The 22,523-nt window shown below is 41.1% G+C and overlaps 1 pseudogene; it reads left to right on the forward strand.

Moving 5' to 3' along the window:
- LOC142442281 (partner of Y14 and mago-like) overlaps positions 1-16,209 on the forward strand; it is a 37,384-nt pseudogene extending 21,175 nt beyond the window's left edge.
- Positions 16,210-22,523: the final 6,314 nt, after the last annotated feature.

The following is a 22,523-nucleotide window of genomic DNA, read 5'->3' on the forward strand; positions in this document are numbered from 1 at the left end:
CTACCCACCACGGGTTGGAGATTCCCTTCTTGGATTTAAATGATAGTCACAGTTCTCTGGAAGCCACAAGGAAACAGTTGTTGAAACATGCCAGATCAAAGAGCTCATAGAGCTGGATGGCCATTTCTGTCGGTTATAAGAAACACCCCATGTAGGCTCATGTGATCAATCTATGAGAGAAACGTGCCATTGTCGCTGCAGGGTCATGAATTTTTCTTTGTTATCTTATAACATTATTGACTTTCATTACAGTTTTCAGTTTATCAATGTAGTACCTGTTTGTTATCGAAGCTGGAAAAAGAAAAGGGAGATAGCTAAAATTAAGCTCTGTAAACATTTAGCTTGTGACACACCCTTTAGAATCACCCAAAAAAACTCTGGAGGACTGGTTTGTACCTCACTCAACTATTTCATAAAACAAAACAAAATACACCAAAAAGCCTCCCCCCATTTCTTGACATTAAGCCTAACAGATGGCAGCATGATGTGTTTGTAATGTCCTGAGGGATGGGAATTAGCCTAGAATGTCTGACTTTGTGGTGAAGTGAATTTATTTAATATGGATCTTTTCTCCGTAGTTTTTGCAACTGAATGGTTGGCACCATGAAAATAGGATATGGGAAACCCTACTAGAGGGATTGGTCAGTTTTTCCACTCTACTGGATCTATAAGAATAAGCCATCCCAGAGCCACTTTGTTCTAATAACTTGGCATTCTGTGATGCTCACCTACTCAACGCGATCACTGAAAACAAAATGGGTGCATAAGCATATGTGGTGAAGAAAGCTGATGGTGCCTTGCTATTAAAAGATACAACATCTGGGGTCTTAAAGGCTTGAAGTTAAACAAGTAGCCATCTAGCAGGGAAGCTGCAAAGCCCACATGGAAGAAGCACACCAACCTGTGTGGTCACAAGGTGTCGATTGGATCAGGCGTCAGCCATCAGAAGACCAAAAACAAGTAACCATACCAATGTGAATGAGGGCAATTGGAGTGGAAACCTAAAGCCCATATGCAGACAATTGGACATTCCCTCACAGAAACATAACAAAGAAGGGACAAGTCATCCAGGGTGCAGTATAGCACCAAGAAAACACACAACATTCCTCGACTTTTTCATGCTTCCCTCCTCCCACCCCCCACTATCATCACCCCAGTTCTACCTTACACATTCGGTTAGACTGGAGCATATACACCGGTTCAGATAAGAGCTGTCAACACATGGGATCCAAGACAGATAAACCCCTCAGGAACATTAATGGGAGCAGTGATACAAGGAAGGAGAAGGGAAGAAAGGAGGAACTGATCATAGTAATCCACGTGAAGCTCCCCCCCCCCCCAAGGGGTATGAACAATATAAATGTCGGTGAAGATAGACAGCAGGTGGTGTAAGTTATGAAAATAATAATTTGTAATTTATCAAGGGTTCACAAGAATGGGAGGGTAGGGGAGGGAGGGTAAAAGGAGGAGCTGAGACCAAGGGCTCAAGTAGAAAGAAAATATTTTGAAGATGATGATAGCAACATATATACAAATGCATTTGATATGATTGATGTATGGATTGTTATAAGAGCTGTAAGAGCCCCCCCCCCAACAAAATGATTTATAAACCAAAGAGGGTGTTGCATTGGAGAATGTTTTGTTCAGTATGTATTTTGCCATGATTAAAAAATTACACTAACAATGAGTAACAGAAGAAGAAAATGTTCTAAAATGGATTGTGGTAATGAATGCACAACTCTTCTTGATATGATTGAACGATTGAATTTATGATGTGTGGAGGAAGTGCCCATAAAACTGTTTTAAAAGAAAGAAGAAGTAAAGCCACCATAGGAGCATGTGTGCTAGCCCTGCCTAAAGTGGCAGTACCTACAGAAGCCACCAACTCCGAAGCACTGAGTTGTAGTCAATTTATACGGCCCTTCTAGCCATAATTCCTCAAGTGATATAACTCTGGGCTTAGAATCCCATTCTGGAGGGCATTTTCTGCTATACTAACAGACAAGATTAGGGTGAGATTAGACAGGACTTCAATAGAGGGTATGAGCCAAGACAAACCCTTTGTTTCCTTAGGGGCATTTAAAAACTCCTCCTTAGTAGAGGGTGTGACTTAAGACACCACTCTTGGTTTTCCTTGGATGAGATATATAAAATGTTACTATTGAACACACATCTAACACACACGTTAACACCTAGAAAATCATACCTGTTTCCTGGCTGAGCTTCCCTGGAAGCCAGAACACCTGCTGTGACTTTTAGTCATTTGGGGTTTCTGGCTCTGGATCTTGCATTTAGCTCACCTCTGCCTGACCTTCGGAGTTAAGACTGAAAATCACAACTGCCAGGTGAGGCATTTCATGAGTTTCTGGGGGAAGTCGCAGCAAATCACAGAACCCAGGCGCCAGAGCAGCAGGGAACACTGGAGCAGAGTAGCATCTTGGAAGAGTAGGACATGTGGGACGACTTTCATCTCCAGCTCCTTGGGACTAGGATAGTGTTCTCGTTCTTATGTACCATACGGTCAGTTCTGATCCATAGTGAACCTACGCACAAAAGAACTACACACTACACTGCCCTGAGCCATCCTCCCAACCGCTGCTTTGCTTAAGCCTATTGTTTCAGACACTGGGTCAATCCACCTCATTGAAGGCTGTGTTAGGGTACATTAGAGAAACAAATCCATAGAAACTCATACGCATAAAAGAGAGTTTCATATAAAGGGTAAGTGCACATAAAGAAAATATCCCAACCTAGTGCTGCCCAAGCCCACAAGTCCAACATTACCTCATATGTCTGACACCAATCCACAAAGTCCTCAATCTCACAAAACACATGCAATGACGCCGACTGCAGGAGGAAAGCCGAATCAGGGAACATGTAAGCATCTCAGCACTGGCAGGGGTCTCCACACAGCTGCTCCAGCACCCAGGGCTGCATGGGGGTAGGTCCATGTGGCTTCTCCCTGGGGATGTCTTGCAGGAAGTAAGCCTTGAAAGCTGAAGCAGGGACCTGCTAAGGCAGCTGCACCCTGGTCCTACCATCACAAAGAAAGAGACCCGAGCAGGCCAAAGGTGAGGCTCACCGAGCCATTTATACCTCTGCCCTTCAATTAACCCCACATGTGTTTATCGGCCAGCTTGGCACAATAAACGACCTCAAAGGCCTTCCTCTGTTTCGCTGCCCCTCCACTTTACCAAGCATGACATCCTTCTCCAGGGACTGGTGTCTGCCGACAGCATGTCCAGAGTGTGTAAGACGAAGTTAGCCATCCTGGCCTCCAAGGAGCACTCTGACCACAGTTCTTCCAAGACAATCCTTTCAACATTATCCCCAAGCACCCAAATTCAAATGCATACACTCTACCTGGGTCTCCCTTATTCAATGCTCAACGTTCACACATTTCGATCCATTATTCACCCCTCCGTTTGGGAGGGTGTTGCAGGATTTGATAAGGTTTCCTTCTGTTGTCGGTAGAGTCGTGAAGAGTCAGAATGAGCTGGACGCTTCTAACAATAACAACAGTGCACCGGGCATTGTTCTCAGTGCCTTGTGTATGTTCACTCATTTACATCTCTGTGTGTTGCTTTCACCGGGCTGTGATGAGGCAAACCATCAAATGAGATAATCAAAAGATGGGGGATTGGGGTACACTGTGATGGTTAGCCTGAGTGGAACCATCTGGTAGCAGTCTCTACTTTGTATCAAGCTATGGAAATTCCCCTGAGGTTAAGGTCAAGCAAACATTGGCCAGAAAATAGCAGCTGCAAGATAAGGCCACACATCTATCTCAAAGAAGAAAAAGTTTTAAAATGTCAAGGCTAACTGCAAGGTCTGCTTCTGTTCCTGCTTGCTTGCTTGCACAGCTGCAAAGCCCCATTGTTCACCCCACCCTATGAAAACCCAAGTCTGTGAGCGATCGGGACCAGTCACTCTCTTTAAATTCAGGTGGCTGGTCCCTGCGCAGGTTTTTTTTTTCTTTTCTGTCCCCCTTTAATAAACTGTTTTCCTTCTTGTTTCTTGTCTGGTTCACGTACAACAATACCAGGAAGGACCCCAAAACTTAGCCAAAGAGAATCTTAGAAAGAATCATTCTATTCTGAAACATGTGGGGTTGCTGACTCAAAACCGAGGTGGTAGAAATTGGGGGGATAAGACAAGTCTTTGGTAAATGCTGTAAAAACAGTCCAATTGAATTAAATGTGAACATACCTTTCATTCTGCGCTGTTATTCAGCATGCATACACGGAGACCATTTTGATTCCAGCTGAAACAAGGAGTTTGAAGAAACTCAGTACAACAAGGCTTATAAAAGAGAGGAAAGAGAAAAGTAGAAGGTCAAAGGTCTAATCTTAATCTGATTGAATGGACTCTACCTTCCTCTTTTACTGAGAACAGCTGGCCCCCGGTCCCAGGCGGTCTCTGACTCCTTACCCAGCCATATCTCTTGAAATCGAAAGTTATCAAGAAAAGAAGGGATTTGTAACGTGGGGCGAAAGAAGTCCCTTTGACAGGATCGCTTTTGGTCAGGTACTGCTTTAGAGTGATTGATTTCACAGCAAGGAATGTCTGATTCAAAGAAGAGCTTTTTGAAACTGATTATCATCAACTAATTTTCCAAATAAGAACAGCTGAGTCTCAGAGAGGTTAAATAACGCGTCCACGGCTGCATAATCAGCAAATGGTAGAACTGGGATCTGGCTTCTGTGTCTGACTTTCTAAACTGTGCTGTTAAATAACTATGCTGTCCGAGCCCTGGTGGGTGATGACTAAGCTTTGGGCTGCAATCTGCATGGTGGACAGTTCAAAACCATCAGCAGCTCCGTGGAAGAAAGCCTGGGCTTTTGATTCCCATAAACAGTTACCGTCTCGGAAACCCACAAGGGGGTCACCACGAGTGCTGGATGGCCAGGGGGTTTCAGGGAGTGTGTTCTTCTGCAACCACCATCTGCTCCGATCTCCCCTTTCTGCGGACTTCCTTCCAAACAAGACCCACACAGAACGTCTGGCTTCCTCCAGGTAATGAATTCATTTGGCAAGAAAATACCTGATGGAACCCACATCACATTTATTCCTCCTTTCTAATTCAGCCATCAGCAGTTATTCATTTGCTTTCTGTTTTCCAGGTCTTAATAGAAAATAATCATGGGTTCATAGTCTCCATCCAGCCTGTGTATTTTGTTTTTATCATTTACTATTCATAGATCTGCTATTAGAAAGGGGGAAACTATGAATGCCATGTTGAACTAAGTGGCTGTTTCCCAGTGTTTCCCAAAGGGAGTGATACTGTCCTCTGGGGATGCTGGAAGGATCCAGGGGGCTGGAAGGGCAGATGCCTACACTTTATCCTAGACTATGGGCTGTGGTACAGAAGGTTTTAACTGCTGGGGAGAGAGGGAGCAGTGAGTAATTTTGTTTTGAAAAAGGGACAGTAGATCAAATAGATTTTGGAGTCTATGCTCTACCAAGAAAAGTTTTATTTGCTTTAAAGTTCATTATAAATTCAGTAACACCGATTGCACTGATTTTGTTATCAAAAATTACCATTAATCTGAGCTTTTATATATATATATATATATAGTTTAATTGTTGTTAAGGATAGACACGGCAGAATATACACAATCCAACAGATTCTACGTGTTCAATTCAGTGACATTAATAACTTTACCCAGATTGTATTATCTTCCTTTACCTTCCTTTTCGGAGCTCTCCTTCCCCTATCAGCATCAAAGAAGTTCCACATATTCCAGTGAAACCATTTTAATTAGTTGGTTACTATGCCACAGTATCAGCTTCCTGGCTCTGGGTCTCAACTTTTCACGCCTAAATGTGGTCTCTAGTGCCTCAGCTGAACTCCTAAACCACTTGTTGTCCCTTCCCATTGGTGTACAGCATACAGTGTCTTTCACTGTAATCAGTCCCATTCCCATTTCCATGTCTTTTTTCACACAGAAACTTCTTGCAATTATTGCAAAGCTGTTTGTAGTGTAAAAAACATGCACTTGGAAATCAGGCACAAAAAATGTTCAAATAATTTCAAGACAAAGGCAGGTTTTAGAATATAAAATCTCAATTGCTGCAGAAAAAACAGGCATCTGCTAGCTTCCAATTAGTACTTAGGATGAATAAAAATATCCCTACTGAGTCAGTACCCCTCTCTGTACTCAACTTGATCCCCCGGGATTTGAGATGTTCTCCTCTGGTTGGTGGAAAGGACAATATTCCCAAGCTCATTTGAGTTCTGGACATTGTTTCACCCTGATGCCTTCCCTAGTCTCACTTACTTTTCTTACACACACACACACACACACACACACACACACACACACACACACACACACACACACGTCAGTTCAGCCAAAGACTTGGGAGGAGTACATGCAGATCTCCGTAGCCCACTCTCTGCTACTGTCCCCGGAAGCTCTAGCTCCTATGTCTACCTGAACTCCCAATTGTATATCCTCAACTCAGGGAGACCAAGCCCTCCACCTGTGTTTCCCAATTTTGTCTTAATAAAGTATGTCTTTCTCTCCTCTCTTCTCCTTTAATTATAAGTCTCTTAGAGATAAATTGTAGCATGTAATTTTGTGTACAACAGCTTGGTAGAGGGACCAAAAATCTGAGAGTAAAACAAATATAAGCTGTAGGCCTTGTCCAACCTTGATCTCCAAGAGGAGTCCCTCATCTAGTCTATGCACAGTCACCTTGGCCACTCTCTTCCAGGTGCTGCCCTGGAGCGAGCATGTGGAGGAGCTCGGCCATGGCCCTGGGGCTCTCATGCTCTCCCGAGGGCACACCAGAACCAGTTGCCTTGGCATGGAGTCAGTTCTGAGTCATGGAACTTGGTGTGTACCAGAGTGGGAATGTGCCCTATAGGATTTTCATTGGCTGATATTTTGAAATGAGGACACGCCTTTCTCCCAAAGCATTTCTAAGTGGGCTCAAAGTGATACCCTTCTGTTTGTAAGCAAGTAAGACCAGAAAATAAATTATATGATGCTAGAGGTTTCATCATATTCTTATTCACTGTTTTAAAAATGAATAAAAATCAGAAGCGCTTGGTAAAATTGTAAAGTAAATTGATGAAAAAATTAGTTTATTTATTTTTAGCTCATGGTGTCACTCTTAGAGGATGGTGTTTGTGAACAGACTTTATGAATGGACCAATGGGCAACATGAAGCTGCTACACCTTTCTTAAAATTGGTCCCAGTGAGCTAGATGGGAACTTCATTTGTTTTTATTTATTTGAGAATTATGATGATTCTCCATGTGATAGCCCTTAGATATCTTGAAATATTTTTTTCCTATAATAGGTTTAACTTGAGGTAGAAACAGAACCCGAATTTCTTCTCTTCTGTTATAAAGAGAGATTGCTACAGTTGTTTACTCAGGCATTAGGAGGAAGAGGTAGCTGGATCGTTTCACACTATAAATTGCACAGTGAATTAAAACTTGTTGAGCTAAGGAAAGATCATATCTACACCTGCTCCTAAATCTACCCTGAGATGGATATATTCAGATGTGACACATATATGTTTTATAAATATCACAGCACATTTAAAGAGAATCGCATGACTTCTAAGGTATATCTGTAGGTTAATTTATGAATAAACTAAAAAGAAAAAAATGTTTCTGTTTTTCTGCCTCTTCAAAAAATTATCTTCTAAATGTCAAAGATTATTTTTGCAATTACAGCATATTTTTATGAAACCCAAAAGGCATATATGCATAAGATACAAACAATTGTACAAGACCAAAAAGTCTCTGGTATTACTCTAGTGTGAAGGTATTCAATTTGGCCTAAAATTGCTAGTGCCCCTGCATTTTCAATCTATGGTGCTGGTCTGTTGATCCTTAAACCACAGCAATAAAATGAAAATACTGAACTTTGGTGCACAGATTTTTCTGAATTTAACAAATTTTTTCTCAACTCTTAAACTTAATTTGTGCACCTGTATCCATATATAAACAAAGTCTCTATGTTTATCATTCTTGAGGCTATGTACTAGTGCATTTTGTTAAACACTAACAAGTAAATCAGGACTAATACATTCATAGTATTACGTTTCTGCAACTTCAGGCTGTTTCCCCCACTACCACCAACCCTTGCCCCCCTGCCCCTGCCCCACCACTCAGTCTGCTATTGTAGGAGAAAGAGCAGGCCGTCTGCTTCCATAAAGGTTTAGTCTCATAAACCCAAAGGGCAGTTATATTTAGCCCCATAGGGTTGCTATGAAGTCATAATTGATTCTATAACAGTGGTGTTGGTTCTGAGTTTTGATTAGTTAATAGCAACAACAACAAAACCCTATTGATATTGAGTCAATTCCAGTGCATAGTGGCTCCAGAGCACAGGGTAGAAGTGCCCAGTCACTATGACTCAGAATTGACCCAATAGCATGTGTTTTTACCCATAGGAGTCACTATATGTCACGTCCCCTCAATGGCAGTGAGTTTAGGTTTTCGTTTGGTTGGCAATGGTTAAATGTGCAGCTACTAACTGAAAAGCTACCAATTCCCAACCACCCACTGGTGCTGTACAGCTTTGCAGCCTTGGAAATCCTGTCCCTCTGGTTAAAAATCAACCCCAACGAAGCGGGTTTGGTTTGAGTTTTGTGACACAATAGTTAAGCACTCAGTTGCTAACGGAAAGGGCAGAGGTTTGAACCTACCAACTGCTTCCCAGGAGAAAGTTGTTGGAAATCTGCCTTTGGAAAGATTCCAAACACTTCACCAGGGCCCCCGAACAGTGTAGAATTGCCCACTACCTTTTCCCAGCCTGGAGTCTGTATGCAAACAAATGTCACATCTTTCTCTCACAGAGTGGCTGCTAACTTCCATCTATCAAACCTTTGGCCAGCAGCTGAACAGTTAACCGCAGTGTCACCAATTAGTCCTTATACTAGGGATCCACGGCACTATCGATTAAGCTTTCAACTACTAATCAAACGGATGGAGGTTTGAACTCATTCAAAGGAGCCCTGCTGGCACAGAGGTAATGTGCGGCTGCTGACTGTGAAGTCAGCACATCGAAACCACCACCTGCTCTGCTGAAATACGGGCAGACTCTCTACTCCGATCCACAGTTACTGTCTCTGAAATTGACAGGAGCAGGTCTGCCCAGTTCTCTAAGGTCGTAATGAGTCCGAATAACTCTGCGGCAGTGAGGGTGGAGTTTGGAAAGGCAGCTCAGTAGAAAAACCCGAAAACCTCTACCAGTTTCATTCTGTGGAACACAAGAGACGGCACACCATTCAAGGAAAATTCCATTATCTTCTAGTGGCATTGTTCTATGAAATTTTAATCCTCCTTGTCCATGGAATTGTTGTAAGAACTGACTTAACAATACCTCTTTTTGTGAATTTATGAACATGTGAAATGGATAAGCAGTCAATTCAATATTACATTTGAGTTATTTTATTGCAGCCTATTAGTGGTTGCTGGTATGACTGCAATCTTCAAGGTCAGCAGTTCAAATCCTTCAGTGGCTCCAAAGATGAACTTTCTTTTTTTTTTTTTTTTTTAAAATCATTTCATTGGGGGCTCTTACAACTCTTATCACAATCCATATATACATCCATTGTGTCAAGCATAGTTGTACATTTGTTGCCATCATCAGTCTCAAACCACTTGCTTTCTACTTGAGCCCTTGGTATCAGCTCCTGCTTTAATTAATTATGGTCTCCAAAACTCACAGCGGTGGTTCCACCCTCTCCTGTAGGGTTGCTATGAGGAGGCACGACGCAATGACCATGAATTCAAAATTTTTTCCTTTTTTTATGAGGCAGGACAGGTGGGCAGGTTGGAATTCTTTGAAATTAAAATACTGGCTGAGATCAGAGAAACATCTTGTTGAAGAGACCATGTTCTAGAATATACAACATCTTCTGGATAAGTAAGGAAACTCAGTGATTCTCAAAAGAGAAGCAAGGACTCTCTTGTTTAAAAGCGTTTAACATAAAGACGGATGATTTCTTACATTGTATAGCTTGCATTAAAGAGCTTCACAATGCTTCATTTACATGCTGGTTCCAATGTTAGCTGCTAAAATCTACTTTTATGAAACCCTCATTCACCACATGCTTTCCAATGAAATCTCCTATGGAGAAAAGTGGACAGGGGAGAATTTGTAGAAGAGAAGACTTTTAAGTTACAAAAGTCACAGTGGTTGTGCTAGACATGAGAAAGAAAACAAAAATAAAATGAAAATCAGTGGAAATCAGGAGCTGACTCCCTTTTATCATTAAGACCAAATTTTTCTAATCCTATTGTCTCCATAACAAAATTACGAATGATCCTTGAACTAACTACAAGCTTTTCTTTCTTGATGTGCTTTGTTTTGGTTTTTGTCAGTGGATTGTTGCTATTGTTTTGTTGTATACTGTTACTTTGTTTTCCTCTGTCTTGTTTTTGTGCATGTTATTATCTCCACAGGTCTATCTAAATAAGACAGGCTGGATGAACTATCTGGAGGAAAAACAACGGGACCGACAGTTCTGGGGGGACATGGGATATGGGGAGGTGGGGGGTAAGGAAGTAGTGTTAAACCCAGGGACAAGGGAACAACAAGGGATCCAAATTGGTGGTGAGGTGGGAATGGCAGGCCTGGTAGGGAATGATCAAGGGTAAGGAAACGAAAAGGTATAGCTGTAACCCAGGTGGGGATGGAGCATGATAGTGGGACAGGAGGAAAGTCAAGGGGAATAGAGGAAAGAGCTAGGAGGCAAAGGGCATTTATAGAGGTCTAGACAAAGACATGCACATATGTATATATATGTGTGTATATATATATGGATGTGGAAATAGATCTATGTGCCTATATTTATAGGTTTAGTATTAAGGTGGTGGAAGGACCTTGGGCCTCTACTCAAGCACTCCCTCAATGCATGAATACTTTCTTCTATTAAATTGGCATTCTATGATGCTCACCCTCCCAACACAACCGCTGAAGACAAAGCGGATAAACAAGCAAATGTGGTGAAGAAAGCTGATGGTGCCCTGCTATCAAAAGATATAGTGTCTGGGGTCTTAAAGGCTTGAAGATAAACAAGTGGCCATCTAGCTCAGAAGCAACAAAGCCCACATGGAAGAACACACCAGCCTGTGTGATCATGTGGTTCTGAAGGAATCCGTTATTAGGCATCAAAGAACAAAAAAATCATATCATTGGCTGCACACCTCCATGATACGATCGCTGAGGACAAATGGGTGCATAAGCAAATGTGGCCAAGAAAGCTGATGGTGCCCAGCTTTCAAAAGAAATAGTGTCTGGGGTCTTAAAGGCTTGAAGGTAAAAAAGTGGCCATCTAGCTCAGAAGCTAAAAAGCCCACATGGAAGAAGCACACCAGCCTGTGCAATCACGAGGTGTCGAAGGGATCAGATATAAGGTATCATCAGAAAAAAAATCTTACCATAGTGAATAAAGGGGGAAGTGCGGAGTGGAGACCCAAAGCCCATTTGTCGGCCACTGGAGATCCCCTCGCAGAGGGGTCTAGGGAGGAGATGAGTCAGTCAGGATGCGATGTAGCACCGATGAAGAATACAGCTTTCTTCCAGTTCCTAAATGCTTCCTCTACCCCAACTATCATGATACAAATTTTACCTTGCAAGTCTGGATAGAGCAGAGGTTGTACATTGGTGCAGATAGGAGCTAGAGGCACAGGGAATCCAGGGCAGATGATGCCTTCAGGACCAGGGGTATGAGGGGTGGTGCTGGGAGGGTAGAGGGTGAGTGGGTTGGAAAGAGGGAACCGATTACAAGGATCTACATGTGACCTCCTCCCTGGGAGAAGGACAACAGAAAAAGGGGGTGAAGGGAGACGCCGGACAGGGCAAGATATGACAAAATAATAATTTATAAATTATCAAGGGCTCATGAGGGAGGGGGAGTGGGGAGGGAGGGGGAAAAAGAGGACCTGATGCAAAGGGCTTAAGTGGAGAGCAAATGCTTTGAAAATGATGAGGGCAAAGAATGTACAGATGTGCTTTATACAATTGATGTATGTATGGATTATAATAAGAGTTGTATGAGCCCCTAATAAAATGTTAAAAAAAGAAAGCCACTGACAAAAATGGAAAAGCCTATGTGTAAGATATGACAAAATAATTTATAAATTATCAAGGGTTCATGAGGGAGGAGGGAGCGTGGAGGGAAGGGGAAAAATGAGGAACTGATGCCAGGGACTTACATGGAGAGCAAATATTTTGAGAATAATGAGGGTAATGAATATACAAATGTGCTTTATACAATTGATGTATGTACGGATTGTGGTAAGAGTTGAATGAGCCCCCAGTAAAAATTTTTTAATGAAAATAAAATATTCAATAAAAAGCAAAATTTCATATTTTAATTTAATCTTGAGGAACATTTTAAAGTTATTGAAGTCAAACCTCCTCCCTGGGGGATGGGCAACAGAAATTTAGGTGAAGGGAGACATCAGAAAGTATAAGATATGACAAAATAATAATAATTTATAAATTATCAAGGTTTCATGAGAGAGAGGGAAGCAAGGAGGGAGGGGAAAATGTGAGGAGCTGATGCCAAGGGCTCAAGTAGAAAGCAAATGTTTTGAGAATGAAAATGGCAACAAATGTACAAATGTGCTTGACACAATGGATGCATGTATGGATTGTGATAAGAGGTGTATGAGCCCACAGTAAAATGATTTTTTTAAATCTATTGAAATTGAAATGCTAAGACACATCTGACATTTTTTGTCTAGCTACACAATGACAAATCATATTGTATTGTTCCAGAGACAAGAGATAAAGGACTATTGCTAGTTCTATTTTGCACAACACCAAAATGGACAAAAGAAACATGGAAACACTATACATGGGAAAAATATTTCCATGCACCATTTAAAATGGATTGGTCTGATGACAAAGTGGGTTAACCACTGGACTGTTAACCTCAATGTTAATGGTTCAAATCTACCAGCCACTACTGGAGGCTGTTAGCTCCCAAAATAAGGTGTAGCCTTGGAAACCATTGGAGTAGTTCTGCTCTGTCGTGTAGTGTTGCTGTGATTTAGAATCACCTTGAAGGCAGTGGGTTTGGTTTGGGGAGTTTAGTTGCCTTACTAAACTTAAGTAAGGAAGAATTTGTTTCAGGTGAGGAAAATCATAACTGCCATTTATTGAGCGCCTCTGAGATGCTGGGCATCCTACATACCTCATGTTTCACAAATTTTAATATGTTTTATAAGATAGTGATTATTATCTTTATATTACAGGTAATGGCATAGAAATTATGAGATTAATTCCAAGAATTCATACTCTGTCTCTCAAGTTATATTCTCTTTCCACATTAAATTCTCTTCCATGTAAAGAAGACCAAAATCCTCACAACTGGGCCAATAGATAACATCATGAAAAATGGAGAAAAGATAGAAGTTGTCAAGGATTTCAGCTTGCTTGAATCCACAAGGATGCTTTGCCTTGGGTAAACCTGCTGCTCTTTAGAATGTTCAAAAGCAAGGACATTACATTGAGGACTAAGGTGAGCAATTTTTATGTATGTATGTATTTATTTATTAAATCATTTTATTGGGGGCTTGTACAACTCTTATCACAATCCATACATACATCGTGTCAAGCACATTTGTACATTTGTTGCCCTCATCATTCTCAAACCATTTGCTTGCTACTTGAGCCCTTGGTATCAGTCCCTCATTTCCCCCCTCTCTCCCTATTCCTCCCTCCCTCATGAACCCTTGATACTTTATACATTATTATTATTTTGTCATACCTTACACTGTCCGATGTCTCTCTTCACCCAACTCCCTGTTGTTCATTCCCCAGGGAGGAGGTTATATGTAGATCCTTATAATTGGTTCTCCCTTTCTACCCTACCTTCCCTCCACCCTCTGGTATCGCCACTCTCACCACTGGTCCTGAAGGGATCATCTGTCCTGGTTTCCCTGTGTTTCTGGTTCCTATCTGTATCAGTGTACATCCTCTGGTCTAGCTGGTTTTGTAAGGTAGAATTTGTATCATGATGGTGGGGTGGGGGTGAGGGGGGAACCTTTTAAGAATTAGAGGAAACTTTTATGTTTCATCATTTCTGCATTGCACCCCGACTGGCTTGTCTCCTCCTTGTGACCCTTCTGTAAGGGAATGTCCAGTTACCTACAGATGGACTTTGGGTCCCCAATCTGCGCTCCCTCTCATTCACAATGATATGATTTTTTGTTCTTTGATGCCTGATACCTGATCCTTTTGACACCTCGTGGTTACACAGGCTGGTGCGCTTCTTCCATGTGGGCTTTGTTGCTTCTCAGCTAAATGGCTGCTTGTTTACCTTCAAGCCTTTAAATGCCCAGATGCTGTATCTTTTGATAGCCAGGCACCATCAACTTTCTTCGCCACAATTGCTTAATGCACCCATTTGTCTTGGTGATTGTGTTGGGAAGATGAACATCATGGAATGCCAATTTAATAGAACAAAGTGTTCTTGCATTGAGGGACCACTTGAGTGGAAACCCAATGCCCATCTGCTACCTTAATACTAAACCTATACATATATCCACATAGATATATTTCCCTATCATCATATATAAATATATTTACATACATACATGCCTATATTTAGACCTCTATAAATTCCCTTTGCTTCCTAGTTCCTTCCTCTATTTGCTTTTACTTTCCCCTTATCCCAGTGTCATACTTAGCCTTCATTTGGATTTCAGTAATTCCTCTTGGTTACATTGCCCTTGATCAATCCCTACCAGGCCTCTTACACCTTCCTTGCTACTGATTTTGGGTCATTTGTTATTCCCCTGTAGTGAGCAATTTTTAATTGTTTCATAAGCACGTAAAAGTTAGACATTGAATAAGGAAGACCAAAGAACTGATGCATTTGAATTGTGGTGCTTGAGAAGAATATTGCCAGTACCATGGACTCCTACAAGGACCAATGGATCTGTCTTGTAAGAAGCATGACCAGCGTGCTCCTCAGTGAGGCTTCGTCTTACATACGTTGGACATGTGGTCAGGAGAGACCAAAGCCTGGAAAAGGACATCTTGGTAAAGTAGAGGGACAGAAAAAAAGAGGAAGGCCCGTAATGAAATGGATGACAAAGTGGCTGCATCAATGAGCTGAAGCATAGGAACAATTGTGATGACGTCATAGGGCCAGACAGTGTTTGGTTCCATGCTCTGTTTGATGGCACAATAAAACCCCAATGTCTACATCGAAATATTGGTCATTTATTTGGGGATAAAAGGACCATTTTAGAATTATTGGACAAAACCACATTGGTTCCTCTCTTGACAGATGTGTAGTCTCCGTATTCAAATTATTTACTTGCTCTCTCTGTAGGTTGGACAGAGGGTATTTGGATATGTGTGTTTCATTTTGCTGCAAATATAACTATAAATGTGATGCAACATAAAAGATCCCAAATTATGAAAGCCTCTTAGATAAAACCGAACACCTGGGGAAATGAGTTGCTGGGCTTGGGGAATCAGGACCATGGTTCTAGAGACCCCAAGATCAATGGGCAGCACATTGTTCACAAAACTAATGCTCTACATCCTCACTCCCTAAGAAGTGATGGGTCTTAAAGGCGCAGCATCCACGGTGCAACTGTTGGTGTCTTCCAATCCAGAAGAAAGAAGAGGGAGACATGGAAACAAGTAGTGCAATGGACTATACTCAACAAATTCCTGTCAAGGTCACCAGCCTCATAAGATCAAAAGGGCAGCATTTATCCAAGGACAAAATTCCGAGCACGAGGAAAGATGGAGTGGAAAAAGGAAACACAAGAGGCAGTGAGATAAGCAATTGTACAGTGAGCCAATGCAGTGGTTGCGTTGAATCAGAATGTGTGTAAATGGTTGAATGTAAAGCTAGGTATACCTGTAATCCCTCACCTAATTCACAAAAAAGAAAAGTTAAAAATAACACACACACAAAAAGAATATTTTCCTGGGCTGCAAAACCAGGAGTCAGGAAGAGGCCGAGGGCAGGGAGCCTGCAGTCCTAGGAGAGTGACGTCCATCAGAGCCTGTGGGTGACAGTGGCCGAAAAGAAATCCAAGTAGTGCCCACCCACAACATTGAGGAGCCCTGTTGTAAGATGGTCTTCCGCTTGCTGTGCGTCTGCAGGTATGCCATTGCCGCCAACATGGTAGGCCGAGTGGCCTTCTTCTGTGTCATGTTCATCCTAGGCTATGCCACTTGCTACAACTTGCACAAGTGCAAATAGAGAGACAGAAAAAAGCTTACTTACTTCAGAACAGGCTCAGGAGGGACTCGTCAGACGAGAATTCCATTGTAAATCACGGACTACCTGTACTCTTTGTTAGCTACAGATTCCATGTTCTGCATCAGTGGGCAGGTTGATAGAGCTGGAGGGACGAGTTTTGCAGCACTCTAGGGAATCTAAAGGAACCACACTCCTGGCACACTCTCATTCACGTGCACACACGACAGTAAAGGAGGCAAGCTAAAGTTTTATTTAAAATTAAGGTAACTTCGACTGTCTCACCCACTCACTCTCTCACTCACTCATTCTCTCACTCACTCTCTCACTCACTCATTCTCTCACTCACTCACTCTCACTGTCTCACTCTCTCACTGACTCACTCTCTCACTGACTCACTCTCTCACTGACTCACTCTCTCACTGACTCACTCTCTCACTGACTCACTCTCTCACTCACTCTCGCTCACTCTCTCATTTACTCACTCACTACCTCATTCTCTCACTGACTGACTGACTCACTCTCTCACTTACTCACTAACTCACTCTCACTCACAAAAAAAAATCAAGGTAACTTCAGTAGAAATGAAGAAATGAAATGAGTCTTTCTAAAGGGGTGCAGACATGTTAAGTATCATTACAATTCACCTCAAGAATGGTTTTTCCTCTTGAGGGTTGAGTTAGGCCTGTTGAGGGGAGCGTTTCTTGTTTTTAAAAGAATATTTAAGTGGGGGGGGGGAGGTGCAGATTGGAACTCTCCAGATGGTCCCTCAGCTCGCTAATCAGTTGCTCAGGCAGTCTTTGGGTCTCCTGCCTATTTTCTTCGCAACTATGGCTCTTGTCAAGACCCTTCAGATTTATTTCTGGCTACATTCCTGTGGCAGGAAGCTCACCCTGTTTCCTCCAGGGCCTGGCTTGCAAGACAAGATGCTTAGCAGACCAGTTCTGTCAGGATCAATTTTTCATTCTCTTAGCAGGCAGCTTGTTCATTCCCTAAGCGGGCAGAAGGCCATATCACGTCCCTGTCAGAAATGACCTCAAAGGTGCTTACATTTTCATTTGTAACAGGAAGGCACATGGTGCTTCAGGTAAGGCTGGGGACGATAGAGCATAGCTGGACCATCATGGAGTTGATTCCGACTCAGCGACCAAATATATGTCACCATATACCCAATGAATTTGAGCATCTACAATTAAGAGGAATATATCTACAATGAAGAGGAAAAGGCTAAAAACCAAACACTCCTCAGTGCTATGGAGTCCATTGTAACCCTATAGGATCAGATAGAATGCCCCTGTGGATTTCCAAGACTGGAACACCTTACAGGAGTAGGAAGCTTCATCTCTCTCCCAACAGAAGTTGGAAAAAAATAGAAACTCAGGGTCTCATTTAATATCTGATGTTGTAACGGTTTATACTGCCTAGATAAAAACTTAATAGTATCTTTGTTTCTGAGGAAGAAAATAAAAGGTGACTTTATGCGCATTTTGTTGACAGTGTGGATTCTCATGCTACTGCCTAGGCCAAGGATTAAACCTTCTGTGATAGCAAAAATTGAAATAACAAAATTGAGATGCTACCTAGAAACCAAAGCAAGTTAAAAAAGAAATCTGTAGGGTAGCTATGGAATGCAAAATCTTAAATTTAGATTAAACCTAGAGAAGCTGATACAGAGCACTGGCTCGGGTGAAAGAATAGCCCTCTCGGGAGAAATCACAAATTGGAAGTGATCGCTGGATGGCAAGGAACCTGTACTAATGTGATCATTTTAATGTTTGACAGGTCCGCTGCTTCCGACTGATGGATGCTCATGCGGAACCTCCATGATCCATTCTGCTCCTTCCAGATTGTAGAAAGTATAGGGTGTGCTAGTATTGTTTTTGTTAGCTGTCTAAGGAAACATTTCAAAGTGTTAAGAACCATGGAATTTTCATTGGTTGATTTTTAAAAATGTATTATTAATTGGGAATTAATATATATATATATCATATCATTGAACCACAGTTCAATCACATCAAACAGAATTGTACAATTGCTACCACAATCAGATTCCAAACATTCTTTTCGTTCCTGCACTTCTTTTTAACATTCCCCCCACCACCACTGGACCCCCCTCCTCCCCCACTGAAACCTTTATTCTACTTGCTGACCCTATAGGTTCATTGATCCTGGCTTTCATGTACCGAAAAACAGAAAAACATATAATACAACTTCAAGAGGGTGACCCCTCAATGGCATAACACCACTGAGATAAACCATAACTAACACACACACACACACACACACACACACACACACACCACATACAAAATGTTGCAAACCAGATCCAGTACAACATGCATCAGAGGGGCTTCAACTGACAAGGTTTTAACTGCTCATGTCAGGGAATCCCTTTGATCTTCTGTACTCATCTCTCCAATGTCCTCTGTTTAGTAACCACTTGTGTTAGTCTGGGAACTTTAGAGAAACAAATCCAAAAAAAATCATATGTATAAGAGAGAGTTTTATATAAAGGTTAAGTGCATATCAAGAAAACATCCCAACCCTGTGCTGCCCAAGCCCACAAGTCCAACATTAACCCATACGTCCGACACCGATCCACAAAGTGCTCCTCCATCTCACTAAACACACACAATGGCACTAACTGCAGGAGGAAAGCCGAATCAGTGAACACGTAGTGTCTCAGCGCTGGCAGGGGTCTCCACATGGCTGCTCCAGCACCCGAGGCTATATCAGGGTAGGTCCATGTGGATTCTCCTCAAGGATGTTTCACAGGAAGTGAGTCTTGCCAGCTGAAGCAGGGAACTGGCTAAGGTAGCTGCATCCTGGTCTGACAATCAGAAAGCAAGAGGCCCAAGAACTAGAAAGGTGAGACTCACCAAGCCATTTATCCCTCTGCCCTTCAATTAACCCCACATATGTTTATCAGTCTGGTTGACACAATAAACTAACTTACTCAGACACTTTTTTTTTACAATTTTAAGATCCCAACTTTTATAACTTTTTTCCTCCACTCCCCAAAAAACCCTCAAACTTTTTAATATCATGTCAAAACTTGTATTTATGCACAATTGACATTTTCTTTGTAATATGTTCTCATCTTTAATACCAAAAATCCCCCCAAAACCCAATAAAGAAAATCCTCTATGATGGTTCCTGCAGCTGTGAAGGAATTCTCAGTTCTATAGCTGCATGTAGAGCTGCATCAGCTACTTCAGACTCCAGGTCTGCTTTCGTGTGTGTAACTGTATCTACACTCAGCAGAATACTCTTTAATAACAGCAACTTGGGGAAAGAGATTGGGAAAAATATTCTCACAAACCCGTGAATTTATGAGTCCCAGGAAACTAGCGTGGCTCAGTAATACATGAGGCAGACTGCCTAGCTGATGCTTTTTGTTTCTTTTTACTTTAAGATTTCTTTCCCATGATTGTCTTTTTTGTTTGTTTGTTTGTTTTTAACATAAAACAACCACTTCTGGTCATTAGAATGAATCTGACAGTGCTCTGGAACAACGGTGATTATAGCAAAGCTAGTAAGTTTTTAAAAATGTTATTTATACCTGTTACCTTCACCTCTCACCCTCTAAATACTGATAACAGGTGTCAAAGAGGCAAAGACCAGCATACTTGGGAAGACCATCTGAAATGAGTATCACCTTGTGCCTTCAGACGCATTGGGCTGTCACAGGGAGGTCGCCAGTTGGAAAGCACATGGTTCTTGGCATAATAAAGCCTCCCCCCCTCTGGCTTAAATCTGCACAAGCAAACACCTAGAATTGGGGATATACTTTCTAATCAAACTAATTTGCCTCCTTTCCAGTGACAGATTTTAAGAATTAAAGCATGAACTTCTGTGGGGTCACTCTTTGTGCTTATTAACTTTTTATAATTTAATTAGAAAAATATGAAGAGAGTAAAGGTCATTTTTTTTGCCCAAACACTAAACTTAAATGTGGAAATTAAGTAACTTTTATACAGGCAAAAGTACTGCAGAGGTCCTAGAAAAATTCAAGGAGGTTAAAGTGGTTCATACTTCAATGCTTCTCCAGTTCTCATTAAGAAGGCATATTCACACTAATCTCTTAATGCCTGTGACTTGTAAATCACTTTACAGGTAAGGTTAGTCTCATGTTCTATCTTGGTTCAACATACATTATTTGTACTGAAAATAATTACACTTAAAATTATGTTAGTATCTGCATAATTCACTTGATTAAACTAACCTAAAATAGAATGATATATTATAAATATATATCAACAAAACATGCCATTTTTCTCATTATCTTTTCTTATTTTAAACAGCTAATTTAGTACAAAAATAATCTCTGAACATACAAGTAGTTTGGATTAGATTAAAATGTGTAAGTGTATTAATTATATTTTTATAATAATAAAAATAAATTAAACTGCCAGGACCAAGTACTTATGTAATATTATTTGTTTAATTATAAGACAACCAAGAGACGCCTTATTACTCATTTAACACTGGAAATAGAAGATCACAAGAAGGTACTTCCTTGTTTATACATTGCTTTTCAAATTTATTCTAATTGAGTTCCAGCTACACAATAAGCTAGTATTGCACTGAAATTTTAGGTTTATATATGGGAGTTCATTTTATAATATTCTTTAGAAATATTTTCAAAGTTTTGTTAATAGAAAAGAAACTGGGGCTATATTTAATGGAACAATAAAACACAAAACCATTGTTAAACTATTCACTCACGTGTTACATTTGCGTGTCTTGTTGCAGTCCCAGTTTACTTAGTCGCTTCTATAGGGCAAGCTTATAAATGCTTTGCTTTTTCAGAAATTCTGAACTCTTAAATAAATAACTCTTTCTGTAGAGTGGGACGTACCGGTCAATGTCCTGATAGAATTTATACTTTACTACCAGAAATACTATTTTTGATAGGTCCTTTACACACATACATAGGTAGTATTTTATGAGGAAAACTATATTCATTTATGCAATTAAGTGAGGAATATAAAAACAAAAAAGAACCCCCTCAACTCACTGTCATTGAATCAATTCTGACTCATAGTCACCCTACAGGACACAGTGGAATTGCCTCTGTGGGTTTTCAAGACTCTAAATCTTCACCTGAGTAGAAAGCCTCATCTTTCTCTCACAGAGTAGCGGGTGTTTTCACACTGCTGACTTTGCACTTAGCAGCACAGCTGGTAAGCCATTACACCACCAGGGCTTCTAAGTGATGAGTAGGCACAATAATACATGTATGACGGGATACCCGAGAAAACTGGAATTGCACTGGGAAGAGCAGAGCTTGCATAGTACACGTTTCTACCACTAGGTGAGCATCCAGCAAATCGCTCCGAGTTAGTGCATCCGGTGGCATCACTTGGGAAGGTTCTCCCTGGTCCCAGTAAGTTTTTTGTAAAAGCAGTTTTGATCAAACCTCATTTTTTGTGATTGCTGATTTAAGAGAACTTCAGGCAGCTGTGAAATGTTGTTTCAGTGCCACAGAAACTGTTGTGATGTCCAACACAGCTAACAAAGGCAGTGCTATGGTAAAAACTCAAGTGTATGAGTGGATTTCTTGTTTCAAAAGAGGTGAAATATCAATTGATGACAAACCTCATCTGGACAGTCCATCAACTTCCCAAATAGATGAAAATATTGACTTTGTAGTGCATCTGGAGTTCATTTCACCAGATCAGACAGTTAATCAAGCTTTCTATTCTGAAAAGATAGTGTGCACCAATGTGCGACAAAAAAAGGCCTGATTTGTGGCAGACAGGGAACTGATTTTGCCACCATGACAATGTACCTGCTCACGCAGCTATCTCAGTGCTCCAGTTTTTTGGCAAAAAACAGCATGCCTCTCTTGCCCCACACAGCTCACTCCATGAGACTTCTTTTTGTTTCCACAAATGAAGAGGGACTTGAAAGGACAGCGAGTTGATGATATAGAAGAGGTGAAGAAGAAAAAATGAGGGAGGTGCTGTCAGCCATCCAAACAGATGAGTTTGAAAAATGTTTCCAAGAATGGAAATGCAGATTTGACAAATGTATAATGTGTAATGGAGAGTACTCTGAAGGTGATAGGTTGTTTTGTAAAGAAGGGAAAAAGAAAATTAAGTGCATAGCTTTGAAGAAAATCCATTTCTCTCTCTCTCTCTCTCTCTATATATATATACATATATATATGTATATATATATATACACACACACACACACACACGGCATATGAGGGGCTTTAAATAGTTCCTGAAAAAATCGAATTAAAACACAGTTTAATTTTTCCATGAACTTTTTGAAGTCCCTTTCATGTGTATATGAGACTGTGTACC

The sequence above is a fragment of the Tenrec ecaudatus genome, chromosome 3 (assembly GCF_050624435.1).
Source record: "Tenrec ecaudatus isolate mTenEca1 chromosome 3, mTenEca1.hap1, whole genome shotgun sequence".
In the NCBI taxonomy this organism is placed as follows: domain Eukaryota; kingdom Metazoa; phylum Chordata; class Mammalia; order Afrosoricida; family Tenrecidae; genus Tenrec; species Tenrec ecaudatus.